Genomic DNA, 16,329 nt, shown 5'->3' with positions numbered 1-16,329 from the left:
TTGCGAGCAGCCAAGCTGGATGGCTCGATCAAGGAGGATGCCCCAATGAGGGTGTGACTAGGGCCATCCCAAGTAGTCACTTTGTAAAAAGTAGTGATCTGCCTCTGTATGGATCCTCTATGTGTAGGTCCTCTGCTCTTAAGGGTAGTCTCTCTGAGTCTATGGATCTCCAACAAGAAGAGACCTAGGCACCTATGATCATAGTAATCCATGATGCAAGATAAGGGGCCAAAGCTTTCTTTGAATAAGCAAGGAAAATGTCTGTTGTAGTATGTTGTGCATTGGTAGTTATGATGCTCCTCTGTGTGTGGCTCTCTCTGGCAAACCTGACATAATCTCTCCTCTGGGGGTATACCTCTGTATCGGCTAGTTTCTATCTCCAATTGGTGAGATGAGGTGTGTAGCTGACCAATAGCACATCTAATGCCATGAGATAGGTGGGTGTCCATATACCTGGGCCGTGAGATAAACCCATCATCTGTTGTGGGGAGAAGATGGTAGCCATCTTCGTCCCCAGCTCGTGTGACGGAGACAGCCACGTCTTCCTACTATCCAGCTAAATGAGATCATGTCTGAGAATCCTGCTAATGTGTGAATATGTGGGGGTGAGGGATGTCGCATTTAGGGAATAGGGGCAGCCTGTCCATACAAATCCATGTAGCTCAAACCAAGATAATATCTGTGGAAACCAACATGAAGTATCACCCTTACTAGCCGGCTGTCGTAATGACTCAAGCGCTAGTCTTGCATTTCTGTCGCGTGCTCGCTCCCACGTGCTATGAATGAAACACTGATCTAGCAGGAGCCTCCACTACAGTCGGTGGTGCACTCATCTCAACCTTGATAATCTCATGTGGCACTAAGGTTTTCACCCGGATCAGCCTGACATCATGGATACAAGTGGGCTCTCATGGATCTCTGTCCATCATATCTGTGCCCTGATCTACTATGATGATCTAGGCGAGGCCCCCATATCTGCACTCCATAAAGCATGGTAGAAGTGATCAAAGTGTCAAATGGCCACAGCTCAGTGAGTGGCTGTAAGGTGCAGCGGAAGTGAATGTTGAACTTTGCTCAAGATGAGTGCTCCAAACTGTGCTCAAGGTTCCTTTTACTTAGGGAAGGGAGAGCCTTCCGTTCTTAATGAGAGAGTGCAAGTGATCACAAACAAAGTGGATAAACACTGTGAATGAAGGTGCTAAGACTGAGAGATAGAGAGAGAAGAATACGACACCAGAAAGTTGTAAAACCCTCCTCCAAAGGCCCCACTCTCTATGGCGAGAGCGGTCTACTTATGATTGCACAAATCTCTATGATTGCACAAATCTCTACAATGCTTGGACTTGCCGACAATGTCGACGACGACGAGACAGGCTGAAATCTGAAAATGCTAAGGGCTGAAATCTGCAAATCTTTATCTGCTGAATTCCGACTCTATGTCGGTGACGATGATGCAACGATGACGCGCTTAAAACGCAGATGTTGAAATCTGTGTTTCCCGAGCTGAAACTACTGAAACTGCAAACTTCGCGATGGTGACCATGTGGCGAGGATCTGCTGCGGGAAGGTGAGATCTACAAGGTTCGGGGGTTCTACTGCGGAAACTGATTGCTGAAAACTGAAAACGTTGAGTCTAGGGCTGATTTCCTCGCGAAGATCTGCAAAAACGCTGAGGTGGATCTGCAAACCAAAAACGCTAGGAGCTGAATTCTTGTCCTTGTTGCAAAAACGCTAGGGATCTGCTGTACTTCTGTAGTGTCGGGCTGCTTTGCAATGCAAAAACAGGCTGATCTGGGTACTGCTGTCGCCAGGAAACTGCAAGTGCTAAACGCTGGCTGATTTGTCTTCTGCTGAAAACGCTAGGCCTTGCCTATTGCAAAACGCTAGGGTTCCTCAGTTGGGGGTCTTGCTGAGAAGGTGCTTGTTGAGCAAGTGCTCCTGCTGCCTCTTCTGCCAGAAAGTGCTAGCGCTAGCTTTATTGATATACTTGCTTGCTAAATTTGCTCTACCTAGTTTCCAACAAAAGTCACTTAAAAATAATAAGTGAAAAATGCCAATAGGGAAAATAGGTCTATGCACTGTAAAAATGCTCCTGATGGGTTCTGATGGAAATTTGATGATCATGCTGTGTGCAACCAAAGGATATGCATCTAATCTAAGTGTCTGGACATGCACGGTTTGCGAATAGACTCACAAAAGTGCCAGATCACTTCCTATTCTAGACTGACTGAACTGAACTGAACCCATGTCATGAAGTAGCTTGTCCACGTACACATAAGGTTAGATGTGCACATGACATCCCCTCCTTTTCAAAGTGAGGTACTGGTACCGAACTGTATGGTGTCGAGGGAGATCGTCAACAGGGTCTGGAATCCTGGGAAGGACTCTTCGCTGGCCCACTCTGATGTGTGGGTCGTGCGATACTTGAACTTCATAAGGTTTGCAACGCTTGCTTTTTTGGGCCTCGCCGAAAGCGACAAAGTCATCTGTGGCTCCTTCAATGCTTCAACTTCGTCGATAGTCATGCGTCTACCTTCTTTAAGAATCTCCGAGGACGAAAATTCCTGAAACCACTTCCAAGACAAAAACATGAACATACCCATTCCATGTAAAGGGACTGGAAAAATTCTAGTCTTCTGTAAAGACTGTGCATGCAATGTAGATGAACATAGAGACGGAATGCCAAACCGTTCATCAAACACACGCAACCAATGGATTCGAAACTTGTCTTTCTGATCTAAATCAATCAACTGTGGCAAATCACAAAGGAAATGTAGATGCTTGATGCTCAATCTTTCTTGTGCTCTTTTTGATACTGTGTCATGCCAAGGAAGAGACATAGAATGTGAGCTCCTTGGGTGCAAACATTTTAGCTTTTCATGAATCATCCGCATATATCCGTGCTCATTCATGAGTGAATCGTGCTAATCGAACAATATGTCATGCCTGTAAAAAGGGATCACATAAGGACGGTGACTAAAATACAAGAAAGCATCACGAATAAAACACTGGAACAATGCGTGCTGACTAATCATTCGAACACATAATACTTCCTGTGGGGGTTCTTTGGACCTAGGCTCGAGAGCCAAGATCGGTTCTTCGTGAGGGAGTTCGTTGGACCTAGGCTTGAGAGCCAAGATCGGTTCTTCGTGATTGATCGAATCTGCAATGAGGTTAGCTTCACTAGAAAAAGCGTCAACTAACCCATCATCCTTGTGAACAATCACATCGTGATCATACAAATCATCATGCTTGTGAAAAATCACATCTTGATCATACAAATCATCATGCTTGTCATTGTCATGCACTTCTTCATGCTTATCATCATGCAAATCTTGTGTGTCATGCTTTGGAGAAGACAAGACTGAGAGTCTCCTTTTCCCGAATCTCTTGCATCTGTGCTTGCACTTGAGGAAAGAATCGGAACAAGGCGGCTTCCCTTTCGTTGTGCTCATGCTCTATGGCTGCCATTCTTTCTTCGGCCGCCAAGCGTGCTTGCTCACACTCACGCTCAATAGCTGCCTTTCTTTCTTCACGTTCTAACTTCCTTTCCATAAACAACTGCTTCAACTCCTCCATAGGAGTTAGTGCAATCCTGGGCGTAGATGGGGAAGGGGGAGGATCAGAAAAACCTCTTGGTGGGGAATGTTGGGTTAAAGGCCTAAATAATCCCTTTTGTACATTTTTGTACTTTGTCCAGGTTCATCTTGAACCTGGACACATTTTTTTAAGGTCACTTATAATAAAAGTGGGAAAACCCAAAACTCAATTATTGAGTTTTCCCCAAAAACGTGAGCCCTCTCTCTCTCCCTTATCGTTCTGCTAGCGCTTCCTCTCCTGCTGGCTTTCGCCACCCCTCTCTGCACACACTGCACTTCCTCGCATGCTCTTTTACTTGCACACACCGTCGCACGCTCAACAACTGGTATCAGAGCCAGATTAGGGTTTCAGAAGCTTTGCGCAGGTGACTGGACAGCAGGCGAAAGGCTTCTCTCGCGTCAAATTTTCGCTTTCATCGCGAAGCCCCTTGCTTCCGGTGTCACCTAGGATGATTAGGATTTCCAAAACAGCCTAAAACAGGCTGAAATTAGGTCAAAACAGGTAAAAACCAGAAAATTACAAGTCAAAACAGCAAAACGTATGTGTTCTAAATCGATTCCCGTGAATGCACAGGTCCATTTGATGCAAATTGATGCGCCAAAACAGTAAATTTGCAGAAATTTCAGAATTGGATTGTTTTTATGTACACAAATTGAGGTTTATGTACGCCTTTTGTGGGTTTATGCAAGTACGCATTGGGGATACTTGTTAATTGTTGAAATTTTCAGCACATTGTATGCAACGTGCGGTACATTGTGATCACTGAAAATTTTCAGATTTTGTGTAGACACTTTCTGCTGCATTTTTATCCGTGCAAATGGCCTCTACTTCCTCGTCGTCTGATGCCAAGAGCTTGATGGAAATCAAACGATTTGACGGTACAGGTTTCGACCTATGGCAGGACAGGATACAGGGGATTTTGTTCCTCAAGGATTGTGAGGACGTCTTTTTGGCTGTAAAGCCTGAGGATATGCCGGATGAGGATTGGGCCAAGCTCAACAAGAGGGCAAAGGCCTATATTAAAATGGCTATGATCGATGATATTCTGGTGGACATAAAGGGCTTGGACAGTGCACATGCAATTTGGCATAAGTTAAAGGCCACTTATGAGAATGCCACCCCTGTGAATCAGGTGCATTTGATGCGCAAACTGGTGAACATGATGCTTGACGAAGCCAAGTCTGCTTCTGAGCACTTGAGTGCTTTCACCAGTGTTATGAGTCAGCTACAAGATACTAGGCTTCAACCTTTTGATGACAAGTTGAAAGCCATATTTTTGTTGATGACTTTGCCAGACTCTTGGGAAACGCTTGTGGTTTCTTTGAGTAATAGCCCCAACCTCATATATGATGGAGTGCGAGGCTCCATTTTAAATGAGGAAATTAGACGCAATTCTAGTGGTGGGGAAGGTGGCAGTTCTGCTTACAATGCAAGAGGCAAAAGTCAGAAGCAAAATACAGGTACCAAGACTCAAAACAGGAGCAAAAGCAAGTCTAGGGATAAGGATGTGACTTGTTACCAGTGTGGCAGAAAAGGCCATAAGAAGCCAGATTGCAGGTATTTCAAGAAAGAGCAGGAAAGAAAGAAGGAATCACAGGAGAAGAAGAAGACAGAGGATAAGAAAGGGGAAAAATCAGCAGTCACCTCCTCCAAGGATTTGGAGACTGTCAATGTATCCTCTAGTGTTGTTATCACAGAGTTATCCGACAGTGAGGAGATCTTGGTTGCAGCTTCATGCCCTTCAGATTTTGTTGTAGCAAATGCAGAAGACATGCTTATCTCACGTAGAGATGTCATTGATACATTGCTAAGTGCAAATGATGGCCTTACACAGTCTTGGATAGTAGACTCGGGTGCCTCATTTCATGTGACTCCATCTGTGGAGTGTTTTGCTTCTTATCATGCAGGTAAGTATGGCAAGGTTTACCTTGGGGATAACCATGCTTGTGACATTGAAGGAATGGGCAATGTGCGCTTGGCATTAAACAATGGCCAAGAGTTTATGCTTAAAGATGTAAGGTATGTACCAGGCATCAAGAAGAGTCTATTGTCTGTTGGCCAGATGGATGCACAGGGTTATACAACCATTTTTGTTGGGGGTTCATGGAAGTTGCTTAAGGGATCAATGCTCATTGTCAAGGGATGGCAAGAGTGGTACATTGTACTATTTACATGGCAAAGCTTTGCCTGACAAGTTTCTTGCAGTGGCCGAAGTTGCTTCTCATTTGGAGTTGTGTCACAAAAGACTTGGCCATATGAGCCAGAAGGGACTTGATGTGCTTTCCTCTTTGAAGAGGGTTGATGTAAAGGGCACCAAGTTGGATTTTTGTAATGACTGTTTGTATGGTGAACGAAAGAAGTCTTCTTATTATTCCAAAGGTGTGCAAAATCTGCAACAAATGTGAGTGTACACAAACTTGCTAACTGTCCTCTCATTCACTCTTGCCACACTTTGAGCTTCCACCCACCTAGTCATATAGTCTACAGCCACTAGAATGTAGAGTTTACCATTTTTTGTCCTAGGCAGAGGACCCATAGCATCAATGCCCCATTTTTCAAAGGGTCCATTTGCAAGCACTATTTGCCTCGGGCCATGCACCAACCTTCTATTTCCATTTATCTGACAATTGTGACAGCTTTTACACCAATGTTGAACATCGATGTATGTTCAATGCCTGTTAAGTCTTTTGGTGGTGCATCATACTTTGTTACATTTATTGATGATGCACTAGGAAAGGCTGGGTATATTTGTTAAAGAATAAGAGTGAGACATTTAATGCATTTAAGAGGTTTCATGCTTTTGTGACCACGCAATAGGGTAGTAAGCTTAAATGTCTGAGATCTGACAATGGGAGGGAGTACACGTCTGCTGAATTTCAGCGTTATTGCGAAGAATATGGGATTAAAAGGGAGTTGACAGCCCCTTATAATCCATCTTCTAATGGTGTGGCTGAGAGGTATAACCGTACTTTATGTGAGAGAGTGCGTTGTATGTTGTCCACGGCTAATCTCCCTCATGGGTTTTGGGGAGAGGCTTTGAAAACTACAGTTCATGTATGCAATCGCTCTCCTAACAGTAGGCCAAAAAATGACATTCCAGAGGAGGTTTGGTCTGGCAAACCTGCCTCTTATGATCATTTGAGAGTGTTTGGCTGCGAGGCTTTTGTCCATGTTCGTAATGACTTGAGGACAAAGCTAGATGCCAAGTCCATCCAAGGACTCTTTCTAGGTTATGGGGAAGAGGGTGAAATGGGCTACAGGATATGGTTGCCTCAGTTTAAGAGGGTAGTACGCAGCTGAAACGAACGAGGAGAAAGGATCTCCCGGCCACACGGACCGCCTACAGATGCTCGTCGGACGAACCACCCGACCATAGCCACCATCCGGCAGCTCCCCCGTGCTGGGGCCAGCGTTCGAGGACGTAGGCGTGCACCTGTAAGACCGAGCGTCCCATACCACCCGGCCTCACCTGCTCAAGGTGACCTCGCGCACTCCTAGCCTCGCGGGCTAACCTCTGGCACTCTGCCAGTGGGGTCAATAACTGTAAATGAGGCCTTGGCCTCCCTTTTATAATAATGGCCGGCCACACTGGCCGGGTTCACACTACGTCCGCCCGGACACTGGACGCCCATCCCGACGGCATCTGGGCTAGATTCCCTCTCCTGTGAGTGGGACATAACATACTTCCCCCCTTAAGAACCATTGATGTCCTCATCAATGAAGTGGGGATACTGAGCCTTCAAAGCTCTAACAAGTTCCCAAGTAGCAAACCTTTTAGATTGGCCCTTCGATTTAATTAAGTACTCGTCATAAGCCTTTTGACGCGAATGACGAATACGATGATCTAAAACTGCTTCTGGTTCTCGAGGAATATACTCAGTTTGCATATCTTGCCATACATTTTCCTCGATAGGCACCACAACGTCGGTTTCGCCCAATTTCTCTTTAAGGCGGCTGACATGAAACACTGGATGTACAGTAACATCCGAAGGAAGAGCGAGTTTGTAGGCAACCTGGCCAATTTTCTTTGTGATCAAGAATGGACCACAATATCTAGTTGAAAGCTTATAATGCTTTCCTGTTCGCATAGTCTTGGAATCCTTGGGTATCTTCAGATAAACCCATTGTCCCACATCTAGAGTCCTTGGAGATCTCTTTTGATTAGCATAAGTAGTGACTCGATCACGAGCCGTTCTTATGCTATCCTTGGCCAATTCGAGCATTTCCTGCATGTCATACAGGAAATCGCGAGCTTGGTGCTCCTTGACTTTCTCTAAGCCAATAGCAATTGGGGATTTAGGCTCGAATCCATACATCAGCATGAACGGACTAAATCTAGTAGCAAAATGCTTGCTACTATTATAAGCAAACTCTAACTGTGGAAGATACCTTTCCCAATCAGATTGCCTGTGAGAGACATAGGCTCTCAACATGTCTTCTAATGTCTGATTCATCCTCTCAGTTTGTCCGTCGGACTCAGGATGGTCAGAAGATGACATACTCAACTTCATCTGAAGATGAGCAAACACATCTCGCCAAAATCGGCGAGTGAATTTAGTATCTCGATCACTGACGATATCCTCTGGGAGACCATACAACTTATAAAGCTGATCGACAAATAAAACCGCCAACTCATGGCTTTTTACTGTCAACTTCGTTGGTATAAACTTCGTCATTTTTGTGAGTCTATCAACCACAACCCAAATAGCGTCATTGCCCCGACTAGTATTAGGCAAACCAACGATGAAATCCATGGAAATACTCTGCCACTTGGCATCTGGGATTTCCAATGGGTGTAGCAGGCCAGCTTTTCTAAGGCGCTCTGTCTTATTGACTTGACATTGAGCGCATCTCTTCACATAGCTCTCTATGTGAGAGCGCATTCTTGGCCAATAGAAATATCGCTTGACCAAAGCCGAAGTTCTTTGGATGCCTGGGTACCCAACGCTAGGAACATCGTGGCATTCGCACAAAATCCTTTCTCGAATCTCATCGATTTCCGGCACGCAGACTTTACCATTTCTAAACAATAGTCCACCTCTAATGGAATATTGTCGCTGTCTCGTCTCTCCAGCACGACTCACTTGGGTCTCCGGACCACCCAAGCCTGTATGCGAGTCATGCCCCGCTTCGACCTCGTTCCATATCTTGCCAAAATGGCCATCGGAACGACATAGCCCTCGGAGAGAGAGATAGAAATCTGTCGGGATTTCAACCATAGACAAGGCATTGACCTCAGGAATCCTGCTGAGTGCATCGACAACTCGATTGTTGGATCCTTTTCTATAACGGATCTCAAAGTCAAACTCTTGCATAAGCTCAATCCATCCAGCCTTCCGGCCTCTGAGATCACCCTGATCACAGATATAGCGCAAGGAATGATGATCTGTCCATGCAACAAACTTAGAGCCATACAAGTAGTGCCGCCATTTCCTCAAGGCGTGGACTACGGCGTAAAGCTCTTTCTCATACGTTGGATAACGCATCTCGGTTCGATAACGCATCTCGGCACCAGAAAGTTTCTTACTTTCAAACGCAACAGGACGTCCATCCTGGTATAATGCCGCACCAATAGCATAATCACTAGCATCCGTTTCAACCACAAACGGTTTGCTAGGATCCACAATGTGTAATATTGGCGCAGTAGTCACCAAGTGCTTTAGTGTCCGAAAGCTCTCGTCGAGACGCTCATTCGAGACAACAGGGGGATTACCTTTACGACGAGGACCCGAAGTCTTCGGCCCTTTTACCCCTCCCTTTAAAAGTTGGGTAAGCGGAGCAGCAACTTTAGAGTAATCCTTGATAAACTTGCGAAAGAATCCAGTAAAGCCTAAAAAGGACTTTACTTGGCGTACATTCTTCAGAATGGGCCAATTTCGCACTTTATCTAACTTTTCAGGGTCGACGCGAATTCCATCGCGAGTAATGATGTGACCCAAGTACAGAAGCTCTTTCTTAAAGAATTCACACTTCGAAGCCTTAGCATAAAGCTTCTCAGTTCTCAGTACTTCGAGAACAGTGCGTGTATGCATTAGGTGCTCAGACAAACTTCGGCTATAGATCAAGATATCATCGAGAAATACAACAACGAAGTTGCCCAAAAATGGTCTCAGCAGATCATTCATCATCTGCTGGAATGTAGCTGGAGCATTGGTCAAACCAAAAGGCAAGACTAAAAACTCGTAGTGACCATAGCGCGTATGGAAGCCTGTCTTAGGAATATCTTCCAGTTTGATCCGTATCTGATGATAGCCTGATCGCAGGTCTATCTTCGTAAAATACAACGCTCCATGGAGCCGATCTATCAGATCGTCCATACGCGGGAGCGGGTACTTGTTCTTGACAGTGAGTTTATTCAACCCCTTGTAATCCACGCAGAAGCGCATAGTGTTATCCTTCTTTCGAGAAAGTAGCACTGGCGCTTCCCACGGGGATTTGCTAGGCCGAACAAAACCCCTGTCGAGATAATCCTTCAGCTGTCGCTGAATCTCGTCCTCCTCAGTTTTACTAAACTGATAGGGTTGCTTTGAGAAGGGCTGACTACCAGCCACCAACTCAATGCCATGATCTACTCCTCTCGAAGGCGGCAAGCCAAGAGGTATATCATCAGGAAAAACATCCTTGAAATCAGTCATGATTTCTCGGATAAGGTTGGATTCGTCGGAATCCCCAAGTTCAACAGAAGAACATGAAACATTTTTACGAAATTCAGTGACAGAAGTACCAAGCACTAATGAATCAAACCAAGCAGACGGTACACATTGATAAAAGTCAACATCAGAAGACTTTATTTCTTTATACATTTCCAAAGCAGTAACAACTAGTATTGCAAAACCGTTATTTACAGACTTCTGATTACAAAGCGACACAGATACATGAGGCATGTTCTGCTTAACAAAAACAAGAGAGTGATGTACATAGTCTATATACAATGAGTCTTGTTTATCATAAAACCATGGAATTCCCAAAATAACATTTGCTTTGTCTAGGCGCATGATGTGCAAAGCAATTTTAGCCTCATTGCGACTTGCATAAAGACCTACTAGAATATCCCAAGCCTGTTTTGCAGATTTTGTTGAACGGATGTGAGGAACAATGGTGCACTTCACAGACAACGCAATCAATGCATGAGCTTGTGCATCCTTAACATCCCAATGAGCTTTTTCTATCGTAGGCAAAACAACTCTAACAGCAGCAATCCTTGCAGCAAGACCTGCAACATCCTCAACATCGCCTACATCCTCAGAACCAGGACGTACATCAATGCCCTGCACAATGTTCCAGACGCCCTTTGACACAAGAACATGTTGCATCATATAAGCCCACATAGGGTAGTTGTCCCCATCCAACCTGTCCTCAGCAGCAAACATCTTGAACACATTTGTGTTGTTGTTGTCAGCCATGGTAAATGCTGCACTTGATGTGAAAACTGCCCAAAAATAGGAGAAATGAAGTGGGAACAACACATGCTATATAGCACAAACCGTAGAAGACTATAAGGCACCTGATATGCAAAAAATGGCACTGACAGAAATTCTGCACAAAATGACGAATTAGCCTGTGCAGTATTGCCTGTAGTGGAAACGGAGGCCGAGATGAGCCCAAATCAAAAATTTGAGCAGACCAAGCTCTACGAGCTTGCCCAAAATATTTGTCGACCTACGAACGCTCGCTAAAGCTCACTAAAATGGAGAAAGTGAGCAGGCGTGTAGTACTGGTGCAGCTGGCGACTAAGCCCAGGAGGATGCAACCTGCTCTGATACCAATTGTTGGAATTAGGGTTGTAGAGAGACACACACAACTTGGAGAAGATGAAGGAAGCTCAAGGCACACAATTGAGAGTGTGTTACTTAGTGTGTAATGGAAAGATAGATAGCCCTAGAGTGATGGGCATATATACAATGCTCGGGGGAAAAAACCTCCTAAAGAGGGAAAAAATGCCACGGCGGTCCTAGTATGTTCACACACCTCACTACCACATGTATATGGTAACATTTTACATATAAAGGAAGCAATATTCGAGGCTTTATCAAGGCCAATAATGAACCATCTCTCCTTAATATCAGAGATGGAAGCCTTAATTTTAGGAGTTAACCAGGTAGTCTCAGTACTTAGCCATACCTGCGGCATAAGATTGATCTTTTTCTAGAGTATTTCTTTGGGTGTTGAGGTAAGTAGAATGTGAACATCAACCTCCAGTTGGAGCTTTAAGGCCAAGTCGGCCAGGCATTCAAGTAGCGCCAATAAGGCAAGCTGAGGATTTAGTGGAAAAGGAGGAATATGATTCAAGCTTTTACTCAAGAGGCTCCTCACAGGAGTATCAGATATGATTTCTAAGTTAGAAGTACAAACATATAAGCCAAAGTTAGTAAAAGTCTTACAAAATTTTGGAAATAGGTGACAAGCACAGACGGGAACCTCTTCATTGTGGAGGAAATCATTCGAATAAAAAAGAATTATGATAGATAGCAAGTAATTCCATTTAAACACCACATCTTTTAGCAACAAATTTGATCCAAAAACATGTCTAAAGCATTTAGTAAAAATAGATTGGGGAGTAAAAATTTCCAAAATCTTGCTAGTAAACAAGCAGTGTGAAAATATTCTATTACATGCTTGCCCCACAGGCGTTCCTTCGTACCTGCACATTACCTATCCAAAAGATTTCGGATTGGTAGGTTTCTGCCACAGCCTCTAGTATAACTTCTAGCTCTCCCTCTCCCAAAAACACAATCACTAGAGAAGGGAGTGAAGAAAGAGGTGTCAGAAGCCGACGGAGAGAGAAGAGTGTTGGGGCATTTGGAAACTTGACTTTTATCATAATCAATATTAGGCTTGTTTTGCCCAACCATACTTTTGATTCCTTTATAACCTCCATAAGTGGTTAACAGTGTGCCACAACCTTTAGAACCAAGCTCTTGGAGGGTGTCACACATAATTGATATGTAATGTATAAAGGCGATTTGAGCTAAGACCAGATCCTTAGCTTGTCCACCAAGCCACGAACAGAAGAGGGAAAGATGAAACTCTCTGCTTTGTCAGGAAAGATATTTGGCAGATTGTTGAGGGCGTACCAAATAGCATGGTCAAACCAAATGATGCTCGACTCACAAGCAACTTTAGGATCTAAAATTTTGTATGCACACTTAAGGTAAGGTCTGAACACATTCCATATTGTTTCAGTGTAGTAATCAGCATTATTTTTACTATAGGTCATCACACCTTTGGTCTTGCATATAAACCTGTATTGGATCCGCATTTTTTATCATCAAGGAAATTCATATTGAACGGAGCGTTAATCAAATCTCCTTTATCCAAGAGCTGAAACCTTTTAAGAACCTTAAGCTTGCATTCTTTAATAGTGGCATGTGCCAGGTTGGCAAGGAAAACCCAAGTTTCTATAGAAATGGGTGCAAGAAATCCTTTATTTGGGAACAACCAAAATCTGTGCTCCGAGGATTCTACTTCAACCTGTCGTGATGGTAAAAAAGGAAAGGCCCTAGAGATTTTCGGCACCATATCCAAAAGGGATGCTTCAGTGAGTGAACAAAGGTCCTTCTAAAATTCTTTTACAGCTTCCAATGCAGCAGCATCTCTACAAAAGAGGCTGTTAGGTGGAGAGACTATTGGAGTAGAGGGAGTAGTAACAAAGATGGGACTAAGCCCGCAATTTTTTTTGAGAAGATTGGATACTTCAAAGCCTTTAGAAGAGAAGGAAGCTAAGTCCTGAATGTGGGCTTTGAAAAGACCGGCCAAATTAGAATTAAATTCCAGCAGTAGGTTGATACCTTCAGTTTTATTTTTAACGAGGAGAGCGAGAACTTTCACCCATTGGTCAAAAGAAATAAGATGGACAAGTGACATACTAGAATCCTTTGAGGCATCAAAAATTAAAGCTGAAGCCTCTCTATCTTGTATACATTTCAGCACAAGTAGAAAAGCAAAGGATAGGTGTTCCATAGGAAGAGTGAGCCCTTGGGAAAGGGAGACAATCTGCAAAGATTTCAATAACAACAATTAGATTATCGCATTTTGGAAGAGCTAAGGAGACCCAAAGATCTTATACAGAGTGTAACTTCTTTTTGAATTTTACATCCCTATGAAGATAGGGCCTAATCCTAAGAGAGATATTAGGAATGACGCTTTCTATTTCTCTAGCAAGTCGTAATTTCTTCGAAATCAGAGCTCTTTTTACTGGGTCATTGTTGCAGTGAGTTTTCTAGTAACCTGGTAGACAAAAGTAATAACTAGTGAAATGACAAGGAAAAAAGGTCGTTCATAAAGAGAGAACGAGAATCTTTAGTATAGAATGGAATGGTCGTGGTAGCAACCTTTCACCAGTCAAGTCAAAGGGGACCACTGAGACTGTGTGATGATAAATTATACTATAATAGGCTTTTAGAACTAGAACTAAGGTCTGAGAGAGAAAGACAAGTCAATCACTCTTTTGCTTTTATTGTGTGTGTAGCAGTTCTAAATAGATATATACACGCAAATGAACACTACATGTTCACAAACCAATAATTCTAGGCAAATACAATGGGTTTGTACAATAATTTATTTGCAATTGAAATAAATTGTGTACAAGGTAATGAAGATAACAAAGTACAACATGGGAGAAAGTAATCCCAAAGTCTTGGGTATGTTGCTTCAAGGTAAGAGATACGCCACAAGTCATCAACCACATAGAATAGAATGTTTTTATCAAAGAAGGTAGCCCTCACTTGCACCCATAGCCACAAGAAAACAATTCGTTAGCACGTGACTATACGCAGGTGATGTTGGGCATCCCAGTTGTTATCCATGTCGCAATGAAAAAACAAACAGTTCTCTACATGTATTTTGTTTTTTTTTTAACAAAATAAGAGTGCTTGGTTTTTAGCCAATCTATCCGTAGAGTGAGGTTCCCCCAAAGCTACTATATATCAAGTTGGTTCGAGATTTATTTTATAAAATTTTCCGATGCCTAACCTTAGTTTCAAGAGCTTTAAAAAGATTATAAAAAAACTAGGTTTTTATGGAAAAGATCCCAAACTCATTCGTTAACCAGATCGGGGAGATTTTAACCCCATAGGAGCAAGCCCAAGTTAGCTCGAGACATATAATTCTACACTAGATATTAGATCTTAAATGGCTAAAACACCTCTTGAAGAGATAAAGGACCGCCTGGTTATGTCTGAACAAAGTTCGAGCTTGAATCTTATTTCATTTACAAGCCTAAAAGGCATCTGTAGTATATTAGCGCAAGCCAAAGCAACATACATCAGAGCCACACAGTAAGTACATGACCAACAGACCAACCAGAGGAGTCTGAAACAAATGTTTGGAATTTTTCAAACTATACTAATACCAGAATTAAGAACCAATTAAATCCTTTGAAATACCATCATTATTAACAGTTGATTCTCTTCCTATGTCATAGCCGACATAATCTTCCATATAGCCAGTACTAAATACCTGTTTTAATCCTCGCTAATCGAGTATATAATTAAATCACTCTCATCAGTTGTTTACCCAAAATTAAACCAAAAAAACTACAGATTTGTTCTTCTTATTATGAAAAAAAGAGCGGACAAATAAGAAATTATGTTTTTATAGTGCAGGCCAAAGTGCCATTCTTTGAAAAATAACCTGCACAACAGGGCAGGTCATAGCATCAAGCTAAAAATGGTCCAACTAGTACAAGCCAGAGATATAGTAAAAAAACCAAAGATCGGCTGAAGTATTTTCCCAAAGTCATCCTCCCACTCTCCAAAGAGTAGCCATAATACCATTACCCCATGTTAAATGTCTAATATGTTATGATAAAATCACAGCAAGACCAGCCAGGAAGGTCTAACTCCCTGGAAAATGCATTCAGTCAAAACTAGAATAAAAAAGGCCAGAGACCATCACAGGCTTAGTCAAAGACCATCTCACATACTAGCGAGTACCAAATATACCATCAGCCCTTTATAGATATCTACACACTAGCTGGAGATAACATTTTTATATTCTTCTTCACAGCATCATGCAGGTATGCAATCATCCTCCTATGCACTGATATAATGAGAGCAAAAAAGGGTAAGTTTAAACGGAGCAATGATTAGATTATTTTAAAGCCGGTGACCCAAACCATAACATGCAAGATGTATCCCATAGCCATAAGTATGCAATATATACAAACTGCAAGTGGTGATCAAGCGGGCAAGTGATGTATGAAGGCAAAAAGTATTCAAGATTTAAACAACCTAAAAAACACTACATTATTCGGGTATGTGATGCTCAACAACCTCTACAAATTTTTCCAATATCTGGTTGCACAAAAGTAACCAGACATTGAATCTTCTTAATATTTTAGAGACCTGGCAGCACCTCAGTGACCTGAGTTTAAGCAATAGTAAATTTTCTCAATTTCTTCAAAGATTCCAACCAAAAACAAACTTCCCCGAATCAGAGCATCATCTTTAAACAAAAATTTATCCAATTAGCCAGAGATTAAACAAACAAAGATTACCATTTATTCAATTTAAGCACCTTCATTTTAGCCAAACCAATCCAGCCCGATATTTTTAAAGGCTACATGAGTGCCGAATAGATAGATAACCTGTAGACTTGGAGAGGATGATGACTCTACCAAAATTTTCTCCATACTTTTAGACATGTTCAAGTCACAACAACTTACAAGTTTTGAACGCACAAGTTGTAATCACAGAACCACGATGCTAAGTGAGTAAAGTACTCACATAA

Source organism: Adiantum capillus-veneris, chromosome 8 (assembly GCF_014529385.1).
Source record: "Adiantum capillus-veneris isolate H3 chromosome 8, ASM1452938v2, whole genome shotgun sequence".
NCBI lineage: Eukaryota > Viridiplantae > Streptophyta > Polypodiopsida > Polypodiales > Pteridaceae > Adiantum > Adiantum capillus-veneris.
Note: the sequence above shows the minus strand (reverse complement) of the source record.